This window comes from Amborella trichopoda, chromosome 7 (assembly GCF_054954075.1).
Source record: "Amborella trichopoda isolate Santa Cruz 75 chromosome 7, AtrichopodaSantaCruz75HAP2 v2.0, whole genome shotgun sequence".
Taxonomy (NCBI): Eukaryota; Viridiplantae; Streptophyta; class Magnoliopsida; order Amborellales; family Amborellaceae; genus Amborella; species Amborella trichopoda.
Window position 1 is genome coordinate 6,598,958 of NC_142342.1, and position 9,908 is coordinate 6,608,865.

The 9,908-nt window shown below is 33.8% G+C and overlaps 1 long non-coding RNA gene across 1 annotated transcript; it reads right to left on the bottom strand.

Moving 5' to 3' along the window:
- Positions 1-473: 473 nt before the first annotated feature.
- On the bottom strand, positions 474-2,316 carry LOC148781219 (uncharacterized). The gene is made up of 2 exons (XR_016058874.1): positions 2,039-2,316; positions 474-836 (listed from the first exon to the last, which is right to left on the bottom strand). It is a non-coding gene; the product is annotated as an uncharacterized LOC148781219 (long non-coding RNA).
- Between the last annotated feature and the right edge of the window lie 7,592 nt (positions 2,317-9,908).

Here is a 9,908-nt window from a genome sequence, read left to right on the forward strand (position 1 = left end):
TGTGGACCCTGACTCATGCCGACACCACCAGCACCCTCTCATGATATATCTCTTCAAGTGATTGGGGACCCATAAACCATTTTCCAACTATGCAAACGGAGCTCCTAGAATGGCGTAAATCTAGCTAATCAAGGGTCTAGATCAAGTTGCAAGATAGCATCCAAGGTGGAGCATTTTTAGGACAACAAATTCAATTTTGTTTATAATTCTATAAAGGAACCGGTTTTTATGAGTCCCCCAACTCGCACTAGGTTAATGCGGGCTCCCTTGAACACCGATTATTTGTTTCGATCTTGAATCCAAATTTGTTGTGATTCATGATCTACACTATGATGATCACGAATATAAAAAGTAAAATATAAAAAAATAAATTTTACAATATTTTTATTAGAATATTTTCTTATCCATTGGATAGGAATCTTTAGTTGTGTATATTCATCTTAAAGATGGATGCTTATGATCGTGCAGGGTAATAGGTTTGCTGATTCACAAAACATTTTTCCTATAAAAGGATGACTCCCATATTTTTGGTGTCCTCAGTCATCTAAAATAAGCAAAATAACTTTTCAATAATTTAACAATTTACCCCTTTCCAAGAATTCCAACTCATGGTGATATGGATTTTGAGAGGTATCTCAAAACTAAATCAAAAGAAGCTCCATAGTTTCCTTGTGAGGCCGCTGCCTCACCAATTACTTTTCTTCAATTAGTTTCAGATTTCGAGTGCAGGGTGCTTTCCATTGCAACTCCTCCAAGCACCGATCAGCACTGCAGCAAGCTTATCCACGTTGGGTGGGACCCAAGTGTCTCTTTGTTATCCGAACAAAACGAAAATCCTACGTGGATTGACAGTGATATGGGCATTTGTGAGTTGTTTATGGATAAAGTATTTTAAGGTAGAATTTCCATTGAAAAATGATAAACACTTAATATATCTATGTCACTAAAATGGTCAAACCACAGGTAGATGCCATATTTCTTTTTCTGATTGAAAAAATATATTTTGATGATGTGTGCTTGTCATCTATTATTGAATGGACCGTGACGTTCCAGTAAGGTGGTGAAATTTCTTTCAATAATTTGAGTATTTTAATAAGATATTTTTACTCAAATACAACTCGATTATCTTCTTAAAATATGTCCAAAATCCGAATTTCAAATCAAACATATTCCAATTTGGAACTCAAAACAAGTGGGGATAGTTTTATCACTCCACCCCACTTGGGTCCAAACCCAACCCATCAAATCCAAGGCCCAAACTTTGACTTTGGTAGGGTAGACCAACTAGGTTTAACCCGCCACACGCATATGCGTGCATACATAACTAGGTTGGGCTAAAACCTCGATTTGGACCCAAATTGGGTACTAGTTGGTCACCAGGTCATGTCAAGCTAGACCCAGATCCAGAACTGAGCTAGATAGGTTTGAGCTACAACAAGAAATAGTAAGGTCTAAATCTAAAGCATCTATATCTGACTTGTCAGGTCCAGTTTTTGCTAGATAGGTTTGAGCTACAACAAGAAATACTAAGGTCTAAATCTATAGCATCTATATATGACTTGTCAGGTCCAGTTTTTGGTTCTGGACCCCAATCCCATTAGCAAACCTAAGAACAATAAGTATTTAAAGGAAAATTCATGTTGCCAGTTTAGAGCCCTGAAAAAAGTATGGGTATCTAAGTCATTTGGTTTGAACCAAATTATTAAAAAACCCTACTTGTCAAGGATTTGAAATCCATAATATAAATATTTTGGGGTTTTTTCATAAAATAATTGACGAGGTACCCTAGTGAGATTCTTTCTAAAGTCACAATTTGTTTGAATATGGTTATTTTTAATTTAATGTTGCTCTACAAACTTGTTATTTAAAAAATGATAGAGAAATGGGATCAATCAAATTTAAATATAAAGGCTGATCTATTCAGATATGAATAGATCTTCTATTAGATCAGCAGCAGAGCTGGTATTGATCTTTGCATAAAATATCAAAAGAAATGATATTAAATTAATTTTAAAATGGCTGAAATGAAGGAACTTACCCGAGGCTTTGAAGCTTCACCCATATCATGACCACGACTGAGTTTACATTGTGCGCCCTCCTTTTTCTCTTCATAACCGACCAAGCCTTAGCTTGGTTGGATTAGCGTTATGGATCTGACCTAGGGAATGAATGTTGGAAATAGGCCTCATAAAATATGGGTTGATGATCCCAAGGTCTAGGTTTAGGGTTTCACATAGCCTCCAGCGATTTTGATCACCAACCCTTAAAAGGTCATGCACAAGTCCTTTTATAGACTTAAAATAATTGACACGCATTATTTCCGATAGTTAGCTAGTCTGCCATCTCGAATTTCCAATTTGGTGTTCGGAAGGTTGGGCGACACAAAGTGTGTTACTCAAATCAGAACAAGGCCAAGCAACACAAAGTGTGTTGCAGAGCCAAAATCTGACCACATTCAATGTATTATCCAAATTTGTATTGGCAACGCAAAGTGTGTCCTGTTCTTTGGTCAATAGACATGGCCTAAATCTCATCAAAATCTAGGATTTCTATTTCCACAGATATTTAGGCATTTTTGAACCATCACCTTCTAATTTTGGGGATTAAATGTGATTTTTTGCTTTTTTTCTTGATTATTTCTAAAATGAGTGAACCTTGAAGGACAAGGGATCATAGGATAGGGATCATGCACTATAATTCTATATGATTCGGGGATATTCTGAATTGTGTGGTCCTAAGCAGTGTTGGCAAAATCAAACCGAAACAGTTAACCGGAAATGGGCCGGAAGCGGTTTAACCGGCCGATTCAACAGTTCTAACCGGGCAAGCCCCCGGTGATCAAAAAATTGTTGAAATAAATAAAAATGACACAAAAAAATCTACTAAAATATGAAAAACATAAAAAGAATGATTAAAACAAAACACAATCAAATGAAATTGAAAATTAATGAAAAAATGGATTTTGATTTATGCTCAGGGGTATTTTTAAAATTTTCTGAAAAAGATGAGAAAAAAAATGTAAAGAATTTCTAAGGTATTAATGACCAAAACAATTTATAATCTTTACCGTAATGTAAAGAAGATTAAGAAAATGTATTACCAACTAAATTCCTTATTTTTGGGGTTTTATATATATGTTTTTTAATTTTTTATTAAAATATTGGCCAATCACCAAAACCGCCCAAAACTAAAACCAGCCAAGGCCGATTTCGATCTAATCGGGTGGTTACCGGATAGATTGCCCGGTTTTTCCAACATGGGTCCTAAGGTTAAAAATTGATAGAAATCTATCGAGTTTCAAAATGGGTGTCAACAACTATTTATTTATAAATTGATTGATTCAACCACCTCAGATAGGTTGACCATTTCATGATGTGTTTTTGGGAAATTTAATCATGTTTTCTTAATATTACAGGCGAGTATAATCAAATGCTGATTGATAAATGCTATGGAGAGACAAGATGTTTTGGTTGAGGAAATGTTGAGTTGCAAAATACTGAAAGTAATAGTCTTTGATAGGAGCGGCATTGGATCGGGTGGCCCAGCCCACCAAGCCTAGCCCTAAAAATCTAGGGTGTGGCCCACAAAATGTGGCCCGAAGGCTAGGCCTGGCCCAGTTCGGTGTGGCAATGTCGGTATCTTATTTTTTAAACTTCTTTTATAGTTTTTCTTTACTTTTGTCCAGCTGGGCCGGACTTGGCCCAGCCCAGCCTGGCCTTGCTAGGGCTAGGACCGGCCTTCAAGGGAATAGGGTGGGCTAGGCCAAGGATGGCCCGGGCCCATTTCCAGTCATGATCTATTACATCTAAATGAATGGGGAGTTTTAGTAAATTGTTGGTTAACATTCAAAATAAAAGAAGGAAAAAGTTTATACAAAGTTGAGGTTCTAAACCATCAAATTAGAGCCCACCTCAAAAATTTTACTATAAGAGGTTGTTTTGATGCCCAAATATGACCATCTCAATATCAAGATGCATGGACATGAGAAAAACCTGGATTTCAAGTTTTGAAAATAGTGCATCGTATAATGCATTTTTTAACCGTCAATCTTTTTAATTTTCAACTTTTCATAGATTTGCTCTTTCTATACTATTTTTGGAGCTTTAAATTTTATAATTAAAGATGAAGATATATTTTTAAGGGTATCACCAAAAAATCCAATATTGAAATTACATTTCTCGATACTATTTGAACACCCATAAAAGAAACTGTGTTCTCCCATGCATTATGCTTAGAGATAACTAAAGGAAACAAAACCCTAATTCTCCTTGGTCATATCTCTTTAGGTTATTTACAATTTATGGAAAGTATGCTACACTACCAGATAAAAAATGAGACAAAAGGGGTCCCACCTTAGTTCCATTTTAGGTTATGGTTCAATAATTTTCCACTTTTCAAATGATGGGACAACAATGATCCACCTTGTCACAGGTTTTTTCCATTATTGACAAAAGGGTAACGGCTTTTGTACCTGCCTTTCGAAGTTCACACAATTACATAATTGAACTCCATCACGGCCAGTCTCAAGCCAATCGTACCAACATCGAGCCCAAACAAAGAACAATGATTGTATTAGGTAGGGCAACTAGCATAAAATATTTTTAAATTTTTTTTTAAATCTTAAATATAAAACAGGATTTATATAGCTGACTTCAAATAATTGAAATAATACTTAAATGATGATGGTAATCACTAGTTAGTATAAGTGCCCTTACTCTATGTAGGACGACTATATTATATATATGCCTCCGGTTTGGCAAAATATAACCGGTTCCTCAAGGAGCAATTTATGTCATGATGGTGATGCTAGATCAACTGTAGTTCTGCATTGGGATTAGATGTTGCTAACCAAACGATCATGCAAATGGAAGCGCATCTTCGCAACAATTGTTCCTTTATATAAGATTGTATACTGTTAAATCCTTGTATCTTCGGCTAAAAAAAAAATCATAATCAAATTTGAGAATAAAAAATGTGAAAGTAACAGTTAAAAAGCCTATCACAAAAAAAAAAAAAAAAAAAGAGCCCCATTGTTATAACTTATAGGAAAAGTACTTTGGATTAGGGACGGCATTCTACAATTACGTCCTCTCATGAATCAAATGTCCATCTTGTAGATGGGTGTTACACAATGGTAGTCTTATTAAAATTTAACATGAACCGTGTTAAAATTATATCAAAAAATATTTAAAATATTTAAAATGTATTTATTTTTCCAGATTCCTACTAATCTTGATTGAGATCTTCATTCCCTAAACTATTGAAATCAAAATCAGTCTAAAAAATCGATTTAGGAGGGAGGACTCATTTAAATAGGCGAGTCAGCCCGACTAGCAGAAGCCTTATCCTAGCTTATAAACCATTCTCCTCTCCGATTCAAGCTTACCATTATTTTGCCTCTTCAAGTCAAGATTCCCATAATTGTGCAGGATTTATGTACCCTCAGGACCCACATTTACGATGTGTGGGGCCTTGGAATGTCTAAACACACTGTCAAGGAACCTGGCAAGATAGAGCTTCACATAATTCACTATTTGGTCCTAGTGTCCAATATATTTCATGTGAAGCGGCCTTCTTGGTCCTTTATATAAATGGAAAAGTTTTTATCGAGGCTCTAAACAATTAAATTAGAGTCCACCTTAAAAATTTTACTAGAAGAGGTTGTTTTGATGTCTAAATATTTTTACATTAATCATTTTGACATCAAAATGCATGGACATGAAAAAAAATGGATTTCAAGTTTTGAAAATAGCGCATCCTCTAATACATTTTTGGACCGCCAATTTCAATATTTTCAAGTTTTCATAGATCAGCACCATCTACATTGTTTTTGGAGCTTTAAAATTTATAATTAAAGATGAAAATATATTTTAAGACTATCATAAAGATTTCCTATATTGAAAGCATATTTCGCAATACTATTTGAAGGTGGGTTCTACTTTGATTGTTTAGAGCCTTGGGTCTATACAACCCACACTCTTATATAAATTATCTGTTGTATTCATTATCACTGATTATTCACTGTTTCAGTCTTGATAATGAATTATCTGTTGTTTGGTAGTCAGCCGCATAATATTATTTGAAACTAAACTTAGAGGCAGTTTTACATATGAGTACATCTTTTCTAAATGTGTTTTTACTTTGTTCAATGTAATTTGTTAAAATTATATGTCTTTGGTAAAAAAATAATTAAAAGCCACAAAAAAATCAAAAAGACAAATAATTGAATGAGGAAAAGTTTATATAAGGTTGCAACTTTATTCTATTGAAGGTGCACCTCAAAAATCATCTAGAAGAGAGTGTTTCGACGTTTAAGAATGCCCCAATTGATCTTCTCGACCTCGAGACGTGTGGGTATTAAGACAAAAGAATTGCAAGTTTTAAAAATATATCTCATAGCAAGTTATCTGGATCATTTATTTTCAATATTTTCAAGTATTTATAGATGTGCTTGATTTGTACCTTTTTAAAATTAAATTTTATAATTAGGGATAAAAATAGATTTTCAATCCACCATAAAGTTTCTAACAATAGAACATCTCCAATCAAATTTTAAAGGCGTCCCGTACTTATACAAATCTTACTCATTGTATACAATACAAGTTATGTACTCAACAACTAACAAAATAATATTATGCAAAAAATATTAATTTCATAATAAGACAGTGCTAGGATTGATTGCCAATCCGGCAATTCGTATTGTTATCTCTTTTGATTTTATAAATTGATATATGCATCACCCCTCCAATGCATGATGTGAGGTAAACCCTATCGTAGAAGTATTTCTATGGTCCCAAATTTTGTAGATGCAACTTCTTGAAGTTCTCGTATCCAAAAGAAAAAATTCAGTGATTAAGAACCGATAATTCTATTTTTATTAATCGTCTTGTAATTCTTTCGTGATCCTAAAATTTTAAATTGACGACCTAAGTAGCTTTCTAACCTGAGAGATCAAATGGATAATATGCTCCTATGAGAGTGTAATATATTCGCTCAAGCAGTGGAGTATCGACCACCAAGGCAGTACGATGAATGAGGCGACAGGCGTAAATCATACACAATAGGGCTTCAAAAAACTCACAACACTGTTCAAAGGTGAGGTTTCTATAAGGTGTCAAACTTATACTATTGAAGGCATACCTCAAAATTAAAATTATATCGAAAATACAGTTGTCACTCCCATAAAGCCTTGCAATGCTACGAAAAATCTATCGTACTGTTCAATTATGAAATTTAAAGTTTCATAAATGGTGATGGTCAAGCATACCTTTAACTACTTGAAAATATGGATGAACTAGATAATGTGTTAGAAGATAAACTATGTTTAAGACTAAAAAACCCTTTTTTTTTTTTCATATCACTGAATCTCGAGGTCGAGATGACTGTCATAATAACAACCTTCTCTATTGAACTTATATAATTCGTTTCATGTTCAGATGGGCCCAATGTTTCCTAGAGAGGGATATTGATTATCCCACTTGTTTATGATGACGTCCGTAGGACATCTATAAGAGGGTTGTTGCCCATACTAAGGTCAACTATCCATTATAAAGAAGCATCATTATTGACCTACTTGGCCCAATTATTTGCTTGCCATAAACATACACGTGTGGTGCATGGATAAATTTTTAGGAAAACATAGTTAAGGATCAAAATCCCTTAAAAACGTTCTAAAGACGTCAAAAGATCTTAAATAAAAGTACGGGGAATTTATCGGAAAAAATATCATCTAAGGGGTGAAAAATCAGGGGTCATAGTATTAGAATTAGTTTTTTTTTTTTTTTCATTTCATTTAGGTACCTATTAAAAAAATATATTAGTTTTTTTCCAAGTTGTCTCTATTTACAAGTTATCTCTATTTAAGGTTGAAAAACCACATAAATAGGGGCATAATTTGTCCGGCCTAATAAGCCCCATTCGACCCCTATTTGCTCAGGGTGGGCTTAGGGGTGGCAATGAGTTTGGGATGACCTTGACCCATACCTGACCCGATGAAGCCAAGTCAGGTCCAAGTAACTTGCACCCAAACATGTGTCAGGTGCATGCCATTTGGACCCCAATCCAACTTGGAACATGGTCTATAAATTAATGAATAAAAATTAATTATATTTTAATCATTTTATTCCGGGTTGGGTTGGATTGACCTCGACTTGATAGGTCCATGCTAGAACCAACCGCCGGGTCCAAAACAATGAGCCGGAGCTAGACCCTATGGTTCAACCCGACTCAATTGCCCCTCCTAGGTGGGCAAACTACAAAATGGCGATATGTTTGTTTAGGATTTCCAACCTCGTAGATAAGCCATTTGGGTAGTTTTGAATTTTTTTTTTTTTTTCCAAGGAAGTTCCTAAGTGATATAAAAATTAAAAAGTAAGAAAAATATCAGTTAACTAGTAAGAAACCCTTACAACAAGCTTCAAAAGAACAAAAGATCCCAATTAAAATTAGAGAGTTTATGGTATAATGGGTTTTTTTCACTTTTTTGTTTTTATATTTTTTAGATTTTAGATCTAGTGTTAATCGGTTTTTTTTAGCTTTCTTAGGGTTAGTTTTTGTCTTTATTGGTGCTAGAGATTTAAAGGGTAAATTGGAAGTTTATTTTATTTTAGAGATAAGTGGTTAAAAGATGTTAAAAAGAGGCTATTTTGAGAAGTTTTTCCATCTTGAGAAGAGATCTTTGGTATTGATTCCTTTGCTAATGTGAGAGATGGTATATTTTTTCACTCTTTATATTTTTAGTTTTTTTTTTTTTTTTCATCTTTCATTGCATCAATTGGTCTCAAAATCTTAAGATCCATACATCATGATACCATCTTTACGACATCAGCATCAAATGATGTAATGAGTTATTTTAATTTTTTCATTTTACTATTTTCGAGATTTTAAATTTGAAGTTATTTGGGTTTTTAGCTTTCTTTAATGGGTTTATTTTGTCTTTATTGATCATAGAGATTTGAAAGGTAGAATTGAAAGATTATTTTATCTTAAAGATAGAGTAGTTAGGATATGTTAAAAGGAGTTATGGGAGAATGGAGATAAGGATGGTGTTTAATTTATGTGGGAGCTTCTAAATTGGGGGAGAGTTGCATGAAATTGACGAGAGAAGGAGAGAGATTTTATTGTAGTTTTTTTGTTTTATTTTTTTTGTTTCATCTTCCATCAATTTTTTTCTGCATCATCAGTTTATTTTTTAATTTTTATTTCACTTAAATACCTCAACAAAAAATATATTCAAAAATGCGAAATTGCCATCTTGAACAAAGAAATGCATTTCAATAATTTAACCCATCCATCCCATCGACTCTAAAAATAAGTCACTTAGGTAGTGTAATGACAATTTTAAAGAGAACATGAATGAAACCAAAATTAAAAAGTGAACTCTCTAGTGTTAGTTATGATGTTTTGACCATCTACATGATTTTTTAAGAGATTGTGAGCCCCTAAATCATATTTCCTTAATATAATATGATCTATATGGTTGTAGAGACAATCATGACCAATGGTCTTATTGTCACCATCCAATCAAATGGTTGGACATTATTAAGGTGTAAGGCGGTGCTCAATTATCTATCAATGGAAATTGTTCACTAGGACTCATTTCCTTCAATGTTGTCCTACCAATTAATGCGAAAGGTCTATTAAAATCACATGAATCCTATACGGGCCCATGAGAATATAAAATTACCTACTTATCCAAAACAATGAGAAATTTAAGGGTTGCCCACCCCCTTCTACGAAAAGCAGGTATTTTTTTTTAAATAAAACCTAGCAAGATATATATAATTAGGAATCTTTAAAGGATGTAGTTTCTGTAAGGCCTAGGCTTTATGAAGACAAGCAAAACCTCACCTCGAATTCTGTCCAGAAAGCACTTTGGGTATCAAAAATCTTCATGATGGCTCGAAAAT